At 46.6% G+C, this 15187-nt stretch overlaps 5 non-coding genes across 5 annotated transcripts; 2 read left to right on the top strand and 3 right to left on the bottom strand.

The window, feature by feature from the left end:
* Positions 1-2894: 2894 nt before the first annotated feature.
* On the top strand, positions 2895-2967 carry trnar-ucg (transfer RNA arginine (anticodon UCG)). Its single transcript has one exon. It is a non-coding gene; the product is annotated as a tRNA-Arg (tRNA).
* Positions 2968-4516: 1549 nt separating this feature from the next.
* trnas-uga (transfer RNA serine (anticodon UGA)) lies at positions 4517-4598 on the bottom strand. Its single transcript has one exon. It is a non-coding gene; the product is annotated as a tRNA-Ser (tRNA).
* A 1535-nt stretch (positions 4599-6133) lies between these two features.
* Positions 6134-6207, bottom strand: trnan-guu (transfer RNA asparagine (anticodon GUU)). Its single transcript has one exon. It is a non-coding gene; the product is annotated as a tRNA-Asn (tRNA).
* A 1581-nt stretch (positions 6208-7788) lies between these two features.
* Positions 7789-7930, top strand: LOC148634179 (U4 spliceosomal RNA). The gene has a single exon (XR_015933691.1). It is a non-coding gene; the product is annotated as a U4 spliceosomal RNA (small nuclear RNA).
* Positions 7931-8763: 833 nt separating this feature from the next.
* Positions 8764-8835, bottom strand: trnag-ucc (transfer RNA glycine (anticodon UCC)). The gene has a single exon. It is a non-coding gene; the product is annotated as a tRNA-Gly (tRNA).
* Positions 8836-15187: the final 6352 nt, after the last annotated feature.

Below are 15187 nucleotides of genomic sequence, written 5' to 3'. Positions count from 1 at the left end.
CCCATTCAAAAGAGATTGTGCGATGTCCTGCAGTGTTCGCAAAGCAAACCTTTGACAGTTTGAAAAGAGGAATTTATTCTGCTTCCTGTGCGTGCAGTAGTTACAAAGTTGAACGTCTTTACACGATCTGCTGCAGTTTTCAGTGGGCGGGCTTTGTCAGAGGGCTTGGAAAAACGCACTGTGTTTCGGCTCGGGAAACATCATGAGAAGTGTCCTGCATGTTTTCTGTGTATAGCTGTCTTTTAACGCATACAGAATTCATTCGAAATCATTGATTTCTCCAATTAACAAGGTTCCCTTAAAGGATGAGTCAAAGTAACGTCTAATCGGATTAGTTTCCTTAGAGCTGGTTCAGAGTTTGCTCAAGAGTTTACCTTTCACAGATGCGCAAAGAAAAATGTTGGGGGTGCACGCTTCAAGGTGCCTTACAGCTGTAGGGAGTGATTCGAGACGATTTGTGGCGTGTGCTCGTTCCCATATACCGTACGCCCCGGGGTGCAGTGCTAAGATGAAGTACAATACCGCTTGGGCACGTAACGGCGTTACACGCAAGTGCGGGACGTGAGGCTTTTCGTTTGTTCATTTTGTTTTGCTCTGCTTTGCTTTGTTTCGTGGTCAAGAGGCGTAAGGTAAGTCGTAATCCAGGGAGAACACTGGTGGCAAACAGTCCGAGGTGAGAGGCGAGGTCCAAAGTCGAAAAGGCAGAAGGGGAGTCCAATATCCAGAATAAACGAGGTAATGGAAAAAACGCCAGGTAGAGCTCTCAAGGAGTAGACTCAATACCAGCGGGAAGCAAGTAAAGATGGTAAAAATAGCACTGCGTACCCCACGGTGGAGTGTGTGCAGGTGGGTTAACTCGTGCGGCGGCGTTTGTTAATAATCACCCTCTGCTGGTGCTGTTTAGATTGCTTAAGAGTTGGTCTTAACTGCCTGGCGGTCATGACAAGCTCCTCTTTAAGCTGTGGTTTAGTTTTGCATTCATGTGTTTCTAGAGCAGTTATTTATGGGGGTGGGTGGGTCCTTCACAGAGGCTCAGGACAAATCCCCTGCATGAAAGTCTACTGTGTGCGTTCAAACAGTCACAGGTCAAGAGCCAGGCAGGAGGACAATGGACAGATGAGCCAACGAACTAAAAATAAAAGAACAGATATGAAAAAGCCACCATCTTTTTCTTTTTGACATTTTCCGACTTTCATGCAAGCCAGGACAAAGTTGCTCGTAGCTACTTGTGGATTCAAATACTCTATCGAGTGCTTTGATGAGTTTTTGCAATTTGATTGTCGTCCTGTCAGCCTGTTTCTGTTTTTTTTTTTTCAATCTAGGGATGGAAAGTATGAGGGAAATGATGGAGCAATCAATAACCGCTCCGGAAAAATGGCAGAAAGAAATGATCCGTCACTAAGGACATTTGTGAAGCAGAGGAGTGACATCACCACAAAGGCGACTTATTCTGCTGATCGTTTTGGTGAATAATGATTGAGGCGTGTTAAGAGAAAGGTAGCTGCGTCAGCATGCTTAGGCTGCAAAGGATAAAGCAAAGGTTTACTCCATGCTGAAAAGAGAAGAAAAGAAGCACAACGTTTCGACTGTGGAGCCTTCTGCACCATCTTCTTTAGCGATGGTGATGATGTTTACATTGGAAAAACTGAGACACGCATACTGGAGGGGCTTGAACCACCAACTTTTCAGCACCACAGAGTCTGACAGTCTTTTGTGCACCCTACATTTGCAGGTTTATGGTCAAAGAAAACAATCACTTGCGCTTCTTGCAGCCGGCAATCTTTTTCCACTGACAACCAAGAAATGGATTTCATCTTTCACAAGCTGTATGGATTTCTTCAAAAACAAGTTATTCCAGAAAGGAAATGAATTCTTGCATTAAACTGAACCAAGCTGTACATGTTTGTCTGAAATGAGACATTCGGCACAACAAGACACGGAGAGAGGCACCGCTGGTATTCAGACCCAGGATCGCCTGCTTACTAGGCGGGCACTTTAAGCCACTAGGGAACAGCGCCAGCGGAGCACCGCGCTTTTACAGACACTTGGACACATCTGCGTTCGGTGTGCACTTAACCTGCTCTCTGAGCCCGTTGCCTCCGTCCCATTTAATAGCAGAACTGACGCCAAGAGAAATGATGAGAAATGGCATTTATCGGGCACTTTTCATGTCCAAGGAGCTCAATGCCCTTGACACCTCCCCAAGGCGACAGAGCTGTGCATTCTTTGGCGACACCATTTTTTCTTTTGTTTAATTTCTATACTTATTGATAGAATAAAAACGATATGTCATGTACTGTAAGGGAAATGTCTCTTTTCATGGGGAAAGCTAGCACCAGCAAATGTTGTGTTTAGAAGAAGTGATTTAACATGACACGTGACCTAATTTACCGGAGCAAAAGCTCACCCAGCAAGCCCTGCTTTACTTCTACAGGAGAGAAGTACTGTAGAGTCTGCAAGATGTTCAGCTGGGTAGCTACGTCAGCATGCCTCGGCTGCAAAGGAACAAGTAATAGGTTTATTGCATGCTGAAAAGAGAAGAACGGAAACACAGCGTTTCGACTGTGAGGTCTTCTCACACCTGAAGAAGCCTCACACCTGTAAAAGGCTCCATGGTTTTCTTTCTTCTCTTTTCAACATGGAATACACCTATTGTCTGCAAGATGTGACAATTTCATGGTGTTTTGGAAGAAAACCTTTTTTCTTTGAATTCAAAATCAATCGGAATTTCAGCACGACACATCAACACTTTTTCTGTTTTAAGGAGATGATATTTTAAACCTGATAAAAATAGTAGGAAACACAAGTTTCTTGCTGTGAAAATTTAGATGGGGAAGTGTACTACTAGTAGCAGTGTAGAGCTCTCTGTGGTGGAGTGCAAGCGCATGTTCTATGGGCCAGTGGCGTAATGGATAGCGCGTCTGATTTCGGATCAGAAGATTGTAGGTTTGAGTCCTGCCTGGCTCGTGAGGCTTTTAAACCTCTCAGGTTCCTCGGTAACAGGTTGCCGTCATGTATATGAACTATAGAAAAGCATTTGCCACAACCCGTAAATTAGCACGCAAGTGCGGGCTGGTGAACACAGAACTGTATGGAGATCATCTCCAGCTCCGAGCTCAATTGCAATGAAAAAACATGCCGAACAGAACTGGAGAGCAGCTGAATTTGTGCTCAGTAGGGTGGGGAGGACTCAGCATTGCTATTGTTCTAATTGGCATGAACTGCAGGGGATCTGAATCAGAACATGTCAGTCAGTTTGATCATTGCGTCAATATGTAGGCCACGTTAATACAGAATTATTACTTTGTCTGTCTCGTCTTTGTATATAGCTGAATGTCCCTGACAATTTCATGTTAGTTTTTAAGAACGACATTGGTGCTAATATATACATATATAGCATATAAGGAACACGTAAAAGTTTAGTCCATGCTGAAAAGATAAGAAAACCGCCACAACGTTTCATCTTGGAATAAATCTTTACTTGTTGTTTTGCAGCCTACCCATTCTGACCTAACTCCTCCCTTGAAATTCCCTAACAGATAAGGGTACGTAACGGCTCATGCGATGCTCAGTTGCAATTTGTCCCAAAACAAACAAGAACAGCAGCTGAGGGTTTGAGTTTGAACATGCACTGTATTAAAGCAGCTTTTATTTCCATTGATAAATGCTAGATATTCCTACAGAGATTCTCCAGGTGAGTAAGCGATTCCTGTTTCTGTTTCTATTTCTGTTTCATATATACAGTATATATATGTTACATGTGTCTCTGCAATAGTATAAATGTGTTATACACTATCAGGGGCTGCTTTTTTGTGCACCTCATCTACAACAAGGGTTTTTTTTTTCATTTATGTTTGTGGACCTTCACCATTTGAGGAAGTGAGTTAGATAAGAAAGTTACAGGTATGGTGAGCAATGACTGACAAAGGCACGTACTGCGTATTCCTTACAGAAGTGTAAGCAATTTGTTCTAAAAAACACCGGCTAAAGTCCAACATCGTTAGCAATCTTATTACTTAAACAGAATTAACATCAATAAACTGTAAGGTGCTGGTACATGCGAGTAGATTTGATCTTCTATTAAACAAAAATGCAATTACAGCTCTAAAAAGGTCAACCTAGACTTCTGTAACAGATCTGTTCAGGTCATCGCTGTTTCTCTGACCTTGTGAGTCTTTGGAATTTTAAAAGTGTATTTTGCTTGCCTTTCATGTGGTCTGTGTACAAGTCACTGTGGCGTATGCGGTCCTACACAGCCTTGCTATAGACGTGACGAGCCTCCGCTGTTGCAATGGAGAACAGGTTCAGTACGGAGCTGCCGAGAAAATTCAGCTGGAAAGCTCGTTGCAGAAAAGCATCGTTCTCTGTGTCCAGCGGCAAAGCGTCCATCGTGGGTGCTGAAGAATCGATTTCACAGGCTGTGGGTCCAGGCGATTTAGAGTGTTAAAGGTCCCAGCGAAAACAAAACAGCGCTGGTCCTTTTACACGCACGCACGCAACCAAATGCAAAGGACGCCGTAGTTGGCAGGATTTGAACCTGCGCGGGGAGACCCCAACGGATTTCAAGTCCGTCACCTTAACCACTCGGCCACGACTACAGCAAGCGCCGCGGCCGCTGCCTTCTTGCTACAATCGAACAGGGAGTGCGAGGCGGCGGCGGCAGCGGAGGCAACTTTTTTCAAGTTCGCTCTCCGTTTAAGAAACCTTTTACGCCATACGTGCAAGCACACACACACACACCTCAGAGGACTTAAGGGTGGCTTCAAGTTGGAATGATAAAGTCTCCCCGTTCGGACATGAAAACAGAACGTTCTTAGACAGAAAGCAATCAACAACGGAGACATGTGGACGACGATTTTAGTCACTGCACTTTGAATAGCATTTTTACTCCAGTTACAGGAGATGCACCAATGGCCCTTGACCTACGCTCTTACCAATGCCTTGAACATTCAAACAAAACAGCCCTCAAGTCCTGCGGTTTAATATAACGCTGTTACGTGTCGAGGCAGTATTTGACTCTGTCCTACCGTTGAGACACGGGGCGTATATGGAAATGAACACATGCTACGGATCGTCTCTAATCGGTCCCTACAGTTGGAAGGCTCCTTGAAGCGTGCACCCCCATCATTCATCTTTGCGCATCTGTGAAAGGTAGACTCTTGAGCAATGTTTGAGCCAGCTCTAAGGCAACTAGTGCTATTGGACAGACACCTCTGGAAGATCCTAAGAGTCTCTTAACACCACTTCCAGCAGCAAGCTTAATTGTTCGCTGGAGGTCTCCCACCCAGGTACTGACCAGGCAAAGAATCACCAGTACATTGAATGAGGAAGTTAATCCTGAAATCCAATTACATATCTCAAGGTAAGACAAATCCATAAGAACATGTCTTAGTATTACTTCGTTTACATTAGTATGGCACTGAGTTGGAGCTCCTCTTTAAGCTGTGGTTTAGTTTTGCATTCATGTGTTTCTAGAGCAGTTATTTATGGGGGTGGGTGGGTCTTTCACAGAGGCTCAGGACAAATCCCCCGCCTGAAAGTCTAATGTGTGCGTTCAGACAGTCACAGGTCAAGAGCCAGGCAGGAGGACAATGGACAGAAGAGCCAACGAACTAAAAATGAAAGAACAAATATGAAAAAGCCACCATCTTTTTCTTTTTGACATTTTCCGACTTTCATGTAAGCCAGGACAAGGTTGCTCGTAGCTACTTGTGGATTCAAATACTCTATTGAGTGCTTTGATGAGTTTTTGCAATTTGATTGTCGTCCTGTCAGCCTGTTTCTGTTTTTTTTTTCAATCTAGGGATGGAAAGTATGAGGGAAATGATGGAGCAATCAATAACCGCTCCGGAAAAATGGCAGAAAGAAATGGTCCGTCACTAAGGACATTTGTGAAGCAGAGGAGTGACATCACCACAAAGGCGACACATTCTGCTGATGGTTTTGGTGAATAATGATTGAGGCGCGTTAAGAGAAAGGTAGCTGTGTCAGCATGCGTAGGCTGCAAAGGATCAAGCAAAGGTTTACTCCATGCTGAAAAGAGAAGAAAAGAAGCACAACGTTTCGACTGTGGAGCCTTCTGCGCCATCTTCTTTAGCGGTGATGATGTTTACATTGGAAAAACTGAGACATGCGTCCCTGGGTGGGCTTGAACCACCAACCTTTCGGTTAACAGCCGAACGCGCTAGCCAATTGCGCCACAGAGACTGACAGCCGCTTGCGCTCCCTACATTTGCAGGTTTATGGTCAAAGAAAACAATAACTTGCGCTTCTTGCAGCCGGCAATCTTTTTCCACTGACAACCAAGAAATGGATTTCATCTTTCACAAGCTGTATGGATTTCTTCAAAAACAAGTTATTCCAGAAATGAAATGAATTCTTGCATTAAACTGAACCAAGCTGTACATGTTTGTCTGAAAAGAGACATTCGGCACAACAAGACACGGAGAGAGGCACCGCTGGTATTCAGACCCAGGAATGCCTGCTTACTAGGCAGGCACTTTAAGCCACTAGGGAACAGCGCCAGCGGAGCACCGCGCTTTTACAGACACTTGGACACATCTGCGTTCGGTGTGCACTTAACCTGCTCTCTGAGCCCGTTGCCTCCGTCCCATTTAACAGCAGAACTGACGCCAAGAGAAATGATGAGAAATGGCATTTATCGGGCACTTTTCATGTCCAACTGCTGCAGTTTTCAGTGGGCGGGCTTTGTCAGATGGCTTGGAAAAACGCACTGTTTTTCGGCTCGGGAAACATCATGAGCAGTGTCCTGCATGTTTTCTGTGTATAGCTGTCTTTTAACGCATACAGAATTCATTCGAAATCATTGATTTCTCCAATTAACAAGGGTCCCTTTTTGAACCTGCCAGAAGCATTCTTTCAATGAAACAGATTTACTCCGGGGAAAGGCAGCATGACATTGAGAGTAGCTCAAGCTTTCAGCACCCGTATCGGACTGCATGTTTGCAGACACCGCTCAGAATCCCCTGTAAGATTCTCTTTCAATTCCGTTTTGCAGTGCTTTAGCTCTTTCAAAAGGCTTCGCTTTGCTAGTCACAATCCAAGGCTCATGACAGCATTTGAAAACATTTTTCTGCTTGGAAGGCAGCTATGCTCACCACTATACCACCAACGTACGCCCACAGGCGCCCTGCAGGACACCACCAGAGAATGCTCACGATTTCGGAAGCTGTCTCCGGGACGTGCTGATTCCACACATCCTGAATAAATCATGATATTGTTAGTTGCTGTAGCTAGACGTTCAAATGAGTTTCATGGCCAGATGGACTGTTTCCTCCAGCGGTATAGTATTGCAGTGAGACAGCACGATGCCTGCAAGACTATGTCACGCTAAACGCCACAGATTGTGTTTGTCCGTTCGTGTCAGTCGTCCTGCAGCCACGGGAAGTGGGACACAAACATGCTGCAATGCTTTCAAGACGTTAGGATTTGTTTGTGTAACATCCGAGAAGAGTACTTGTGGCTTGAATGTGAACTGTACGTGCCCGCCCCCTTTCCTCTGTAGTGCATGAGTTCCTCCCGGCACGCCCTTCGTCATTGTTCTGTCATCTTGTATTTAAAGGGTTGTATTTCTGCTGCTGAAAATAAGCAACGGTTTTCTCACAACGCCCTTTGTTCCCAACGGAGCCCTTGTCTGTCATGAAATTCTTCAAAACCTCAAGCTAGAAGAAGAAGAAGACGACAAATATGAAGCGTTACCGCAACGACATGCCATGAGACGATCGATAACGATTTCCATAGGATCCCCGCGGTTGCCTAGCAACCGTCAGCTTTGCGCAGTGGCAGTATCGTAGCCTGTGAGGTTTAGCCGAGGCGCGATTATTGCTAGTTGAAAACTTTTCCCAATACCCCGCTTCCGCCGGTTTGCAATACAATCGGCGAAAGCAATTTTTGACAGTCTCGTCAGAGACTGAGCAAGGTGTTTAAAGACAGATTTGGTCATGGTGACATCATGGTAGAAAGAAACGAGCTTGTTACGTCTCAACAGAAACGCTCTTTAGCTCTTTCAGCGTTATGCAGAGAACAGCGTCTGTCGAGATCACTTTTGAGTCAGCGCGAAACGCCGTGTGCTGTCAGTTTGATTTCATATTGCTCGTAGCGGCGCCCGGCTTTTGTCTGTCAAAGTTAGGTTGCGCTTCTTCATGCTGTATGGTCGGCATGAGTGGAGCTTTTTAAACGTCTGTACTTACTGCGCCCCATAAGAAATGGTTTGTCCCCGTTCAAAAGAGATTGTGCGATGTCCTGCAGCGTTCGCAAAGCACATCTTTGACAGTTTGAAAAGTGGAATTTATTCTGCTTCCTGTGTGTGCAGTAGTTACAAAGTTGAACGTCTTTACACGATGTGCTGCAGTTTTCAGTGGGCGGGCTTTGTCAGATGGCTTGGAAAAAACGCACTGAGACATCATGAGCAGTGTCCTGCATGTTTTCTGTGTATAGCTGTCTTTTAACGCATACAGAATTCATTCGAAATCATTGCTTTCTCCAATTAACAAGGGTCCCTTTTTGAACCTGCCAGAAGCATTCTTTCAATGTAACAGATTTACTCCGGGGAAAGGCAGCATGACATTGAGAGTAGCTCAAGCTTTCAGCACCCGTATCTGACTGCGTGTATGCAGACACCGCTCAGAATCCCCTGTAAGATTCTCCTTCAATTCCGTTTTGCAGTTCTTTAGCTCTTTCAAAAGGCTTCGCTTTGCTAGTCACAATCCAAGGCTCATGACAGCATTTAGAACCAATCGCCACTGCGTTGGCCGGGAATCGAACCCGGGTCAACTGCTTGGAAGGCAGCTATGCTCACCACTATACCACCAACGCACACCCGCAAAAGCCCTGCAGGACACCACCAGAGAATGCTCACGATTTCGGAAGCTGTCTCCGGGACGTGCTGATTCCACAAATCCTGAATAAATCATGATATTGTTAGTTGCTGTAGCTAGACGTTCAAATGAGTTTCATGGCCAGATGGACTGTTTCCTCCAGCGGTATAGTATTGCAGTGAGACAGCACGATGCCTGCAAGACTATGTCACGCTAAACACTACAGATTGTGTTTGTGTTGGACAGTTGGACCCTACAGCTGGATCCTCGTCGACAACCTGAATAGCTTATTCAGAAGCAGTGCTGGTCCGGGAACGAACCAGCTTCTTCCCAGGCACAAGAGTGACTTGTGAGGACTCGCGGTCACACTCTGTGCATAGAGACTTTCTACCAGCCAGCCGGACTGCTGGTAGATCCCCTCGGAGCAACGACTGCCCTGCGCGCTGCAGTCAGATTCCTCCGCTCGTCCTACTCCGAGCTGCACCTTGACTGGTTGGCCGGTAGCCAGAGGACGCCGGGACAACGCCCATTGGACAACCGCTGGAACAGAGGCTGCAACAGAGCCTGTCAGCTGGTTTGGTGTTCGTGCCGGGAAATTCCAAATCCATACACAGTGGATAACTAAACCCCATGTTCTACATTGCGTCTCGAGAATTCAATTGTACCTCAACACAAGTTGTTATCAATTTAATTCATGAGTAATGTATTTACTTCCGAGTTTAGAGTAACAGTGGGTAATAACACTGATTAGCGATTTGGTAACTGAACGATATATATTGACATATATTCTCTGTTGTGTATCTCTTTGTGTTTGCATCTCTTCGGGATTATATACCTTGTATATTGATAACCCTCACAGTAAGGTCTGCCACTCGTATCCAGGCAGACTAGTATATGTTTGGTGGACAATTTATATTAATAAATGTATCTAGTGTATTGAACCCCTGTGTGTGCGTTGTTAGTTGTTCTGACGATTGATTTTCTAAAAGCCCCAACTAACAATCTCGTGATTACTGCTACAATAAATAATTGTCTCAGTAAACCCATCAAACCATTACATTTAATGGCGTCCCTGGGTGGGCGAGTTTAGAATGAAATGAGAATCAGTCGCACAGAATAACTGATGTTGCTGTGAGTTCAAGTTCAGCACAGCACCGCGGCTTCTATACGCGAATACCGGGTGTGCTGATAACTGCGTAAAGAAATCCCCCTGTTTTCTAGCGTTTAGTGTAACGTGTGCTGATTGGAAATCCATCTGCTCGGGTGTCTAGATTCCATACTGTATTTTGGAAAAAGAAAAAAAAAAAGTAATACTCTTAAAGTTTCTCTGACGTGTAGCGGTGAGGCTTATTAATAGAAAGAATTAAGTGTTCTGAGCCTTCCCAAATGAGGCCCCATTTCTCTGTTCATCTCTGTGGTGCAGCCACAGAGAAACTATTCATGCAAGATGTTTTCTTTTGATAAGGACAGCTCCCAAAGGGGGATGCACTTAGCTAAGCCTGGCTATCATGATCAATGGTCATCCATTGGCGCCTATCTGTCTAGGGAGTGCCAGTTGGACATCTGGACTGCATTACTAAGTGTCAGGAGTAAGTGACTCATATCTCACCTTGATCAACCAATCAGGGACTGGTAGGGCCGAGTAACCCACATGGGACTCTGATGCCCATGGAACTTTCAGCCAATCAATGAGCTGAAGTTCCTCCAGGTAAAAACAGGCAACACAGAGAGCCTAGAGATTCAGATTCAGAAGGGAAGATTCAACAAGATTCAGATTCAGATTCAGATTCAACAATTCTAAAGGGAATTCAAAGGAGAATCCCAAGGGCAGGACATTCTCGCAGCGCGCCTCCTGACCATCCTGAGACTCAGCCCGGACAACCATGGAACGGCCAGTATGTCCGAGTGCCAGAACCTTCCTTTGTTCTAAGAGTCTAGAGTGGAGGTTGCCAGAGAGTAACCAGCAGCAGGCCTTGTGAACAGGTCGGAACTGTGGACAGCTGAATCACTATTCAGAACTAGCTCTTCATCAGGAACGAACCGGTCCTCTTCCTGACTTGCTGGGACCCACAGTCATCTTTTCTCCTGTGCACAAACTTTGCTAGTTAAAGCCAACAGTGAGCATCAGCAGCGCACCGTCGCAAGCCGCACAGCACAGCCTGGCACGGAGCCAGAGAGCGCGGATTGGACAGCAACAGCCTGCAACTGCTTCTTTGAGTCCGCAGGAGATCTGAATCCCCAAAGATTGGATGAGTATTCAACTTCAATGCATTACAGCTCGAGAATTCAATTGTTATCCCAACCAGTTGATATCAATTTAATTCCTAAGAGTTATGTACTTGTTTTGAGTATCTAATGTAGAAGTTGTAACCAAGTTCATTTATGAAACGGTCTTAATGAATGATATACTGAACGTATGTCCTCTTGATATGTGTAACACTTTGTAACTGATTGAATATATACCTTTTGTATTCTGATAACCCTCTCGATAAGATCTGTTAGGTTTATATGCATATTCTATGTATTAATAAATGTATCCTCGTGTATTAGTACCTGTGTGTGTGCGTTGTTTGAGTTATATCGCATGGTTGGATTCTAAAGCCATCAAAAGAATCAACTTTGTGATTTACTGCTACAATTAATAATTGTCTCAGTAAATGCCCAAACCCTACAGAACTGGTGCCTTCAGAGAGCCACTATGATTACATATTTGGCGTCCCTGAACCGGTTTTCCCTACAGACGTAATGACAATGGCTGCTAAAATGTCTGAAGTGGAGTCGCTTATAAGTACTATTTCTAGCGACGACAATCCTGGTTACTGGAGTGGTATCGAAAAGTTGAACTTTGATGATATTGAGAAGCTGCAAGTAGATTTAGTAGCTAAGGTAGCGAACCAGCTTAACACAGGAGGGTCTGTGAAAGCAGTTCTGGTCCTATCGAGTTTCACCTTAAATCTAGCTAAACAGCTGGAACTGTCTTTGTCTGAGCTGACAAAGTTTCAAAAGCTTCAGGGAACGCTAGAAAGATATAAGGCGGAGCGAGTTGAGTTGTTGGATATAATCAGAGAAAAGAGAGTGAAAAATGAGGAAAGTGAAGACTGACTCAGGGAAGTTTTAGGTAAATTAGATGACTTGTCTGCTAGAGAAACTGCGGCTGAGGTAGCTAGGAGAGACCTGGAAGCGAGCTCGAAAGAAAAAGAAAAAGAAATTGAGAGTTTAAATGAGCTCAGCCAGGAAAGGCAAAAGGAGTCAGATGCTGCCGTACTGGAAGCAAAATAGACTAGATCCCACTTGCATGCCAGCCCACCTAGCAGCCCGGAGCGCTCACCCAGCGCGCCGGGAGGAGGTTTCTCCCGGCCAGGGTCTGTGGTCGGATCGGCATGGGGGAGATCGCCGAGTCCTGCGCGAAACGCAAGGGCGAGTCAGTTCAGACATAGACCCCCTGCTCCTGATCACGGCCGTCTCCCTGCCCGCGGAGAAACCGTAAAAATTAACCTCCACTCCCTGAGGCAGTTAGCCAAAGATGTAGAAAGGTTTGACCCGTCAGTGTCAGGGAATAATGTGGAGACCTACATCGATGAGCTGAGATATACTTTGCAGTTTATGCCCGAAGCGTCCGAACAGGAAAAGGCTATGTTAGTAAGGAAAACTACCAGCCGAGCGGTCCACGAGTGGATGTCTAGACAAGGACCGGAGGTCTGTAATAGCTTTGAGGAGCTGTGTCAGGCAATGATCGGAGAATTTTCGGCTTTTATCGATCCCATAGCTGCCGTGGCCGCTGTGCACCATATTAAGCACGAAAAAGCTGAAGCCCCTCGCGACTATTATCAGAGGCTTAGGCGCACTTATTTTGCAGGGCGGAATGAAGAGGGTTGCGAAGAGAACGTGAATTTCAAAGGTTTATTCATTGCTAATCTGCATCCCTCAGTCAGGAAAATGATTGTGATGCACACTGATGCAAAAGCGATGAAAATGGCTGACATTAGAAGGTTGGCTCAAAAAGCCTGGGGAGCTGAAGTCTCTGCTTCCTCAGAGCGAAAACCTGCTAAAACGGCCGTGTTCGCCACTAAAGCCAGCAGGGTTGACGACTCGCCTCAGCTCGAGGCAGCTGAGGTTCCTGAGCTCGCTAAGCCCCGGCGCAAAATAGGCAGGCAGGACCGCACTAAGCGTCAGAGCCGCCGTGAGCGCTACGGGGAAGGCAAGGGCTCAGGCAGAGCCTATCATAAGACTGGACGAAGGGAGTCGACTGCAGCCCGCCTGGCCAGGCTTGAACAAGCCCTGCCTGAGAGATCAGGACAGGGTAAACCTTCCGCACCGAATGCCGGAAGTGTGAATGAGCTTAGGGGGACCACGCCCCTTCTCACTGGAGGAGGCGGGGATCCGTCCCAAGCCCCTCCCTCAGTCTATCTGATTGGGTGGGAGGGTTCCTGCCTGGAAGAAGGCTGTGACTCTGAGCTGGGCGCTGACCCCGCCCCTGAAGTCAAAGAAAAGGCAGGCTTCCAACAATTCTTAGGGAATCTCAGCCAGAAAGGCAAAGCAAGGCGTATTTATATCAAGGTTTCTCTTGAAAACGTCTTAGATAGAGAAGCACTGATTGACACTGGGGCTGAAATTAGTTTGATGTCAGCCGATCTACTCAGCGAGCTCAAACGAGTAGCGAAAGGAAAAGGCATCAGACTTAAGGTAGAACCGTGTAAGATAGATATTTCCAGCTATACCCAGGATCATGCCAGGATCACACACCGAGTTTGGGTGGCACTTAGGTTCGGGCCAATGAACGTGGTGCATCCTGTTTACATCTCTAGGTTTAAAACAGAGCCACTACTCATTGGCCAAGACCTGCTTGACAGGCTGGAGCCTCTGGTGGACTGCCAGCGTGGAAAATTGTGGGCTCAGGTCAAAAACCCTAAGCCTGTTGCACAGCAAAAAGGGGGATTCAGTGGTTATGCTGTGATCACACAGTGCCCACTGAACACTATAGCTGAGTTGGAGGTTCCTCCTGGTTCCTCTGGACGAGAATAAATGTCTCTTCTTGCTTTCCAAAACTACAGGGAAGTCCTGCCCAGGCCAGCACTCCCACGGTCTCCCAACTACAGGAGCAGTGCTCCGAGCAGCTGCTTGACCCGCCAGGTAAAGCACACCCCCTTTTCATCCCTGAAGAAGAGTGGATCTCCCTGTCCGGTAATGAATGGGAGTCCTTTCTGTGCACCCTGGTACCTCAGGGGGTCCAGGAATACCACCCCATGGTGGTGGGAGGGGGTCCAGGTGGCAGAAGTGCAGGTTGATGATGTAATTCTTAGCCTCAGCTCTGAGAAGTCCATAATCAGTGAAGGTCTGTTCGAGGACCTGTCGCCAAGCTGTCAGGTGACCCTGGTGACGCAGTCACAGGTTCTGTGGTGGGCACCCCCATCTCATAGGTCCATTTGGAGCAAAGGAAGCTGTGTAGCTTCCATCTCCATCGGAAAAAGGAAGTTTGCTCACTACTTCCTATTGGAAGTACCTATTGGTTCGACTGGGCGCCCAGCTGGACACAGTAAACAGTGTGCTGTGGACACGGGTGGACCCAGATGCCCACTCTCTAAGCGGTGACCCCGAGAACATTCGGTCAGGTCAGACGATTCCTCAGGCCTGCCAGGTAGTAAACGAATCAGACCTGATCGTTCCTGCGTCAACAGCAGGGTTTCCAGTACGCCTTGTCCTAAAGAAGGGACAGAGAATGGACGCTGAGATGGTTTTCTTCCAACCATCAGCTCAGTTTATCAGACTGAACCTAGCAGTCTGTTGTACCCCCAGACTGGAACGGAATGGCCGAGCCACCTGCCTGTTGGTGCAGAACATAGCAAAACAAGATGTCAAAATCCCTGCTCGCACTGACATGGGACTGGTAATTGACAATGGTTTCTATGATTTCGAACTAGCCATCCCAGTACTGGGGCAGCTCCCTGGTCCCTTGGCCAGGGAGGGGGGAACCGAGCAGGTGTACTACACCTACCCCCGGCTGATGATTGCAATTATGCCAATAGAGGGATTCTGCAACCAGGAGGTGTGCAGGGTGGACCTTAGCGATAAGGATGAGATGGTTGTGTACACAGTACACGCAGGTGTTCCGATGGACCACTCAGCCGAGAGTACGACCCGGGATACCGCCATGCCGTCAAAAGCGGGGTTCCTAGAGCAGGTACAGGAACAGGTTGGCAAGGCAGATGCCCTGGAAACGGAAAGCCAGCGTCAGCAGCTGCGTCAGAATTTCCAGGATTTCCGGGAAGTGTTTGCACGGGACGCCTATGACTGCGGGGTGACGGATTTGAACACAGTGCGCATTCCAACGGCCCCTGGTGCCCGCCCAACCT

Source organism: Lepisosteus platostomus, unplaced genomic scaffold (assembly GCF_059453375.1).
Source record: "Lepisosteus platostomus isolate fLepPlt1 unplaced genomic scaffold, fLepPlt1.hap1 Scaffold_40_H1, whole genome shotgun sequence".
NCBI lineage: Eukaryota > Metazoa > Chordata > Actinopteri > Semionotiformes > Lepisosteidae > Lepisosteus > Lepisosteus platostomus.
The sequence above is the reverse complement of the archived record's forward strand: the minus strand, read 5'-3'. Positions and strand labels throughout refer to the sequence as shown.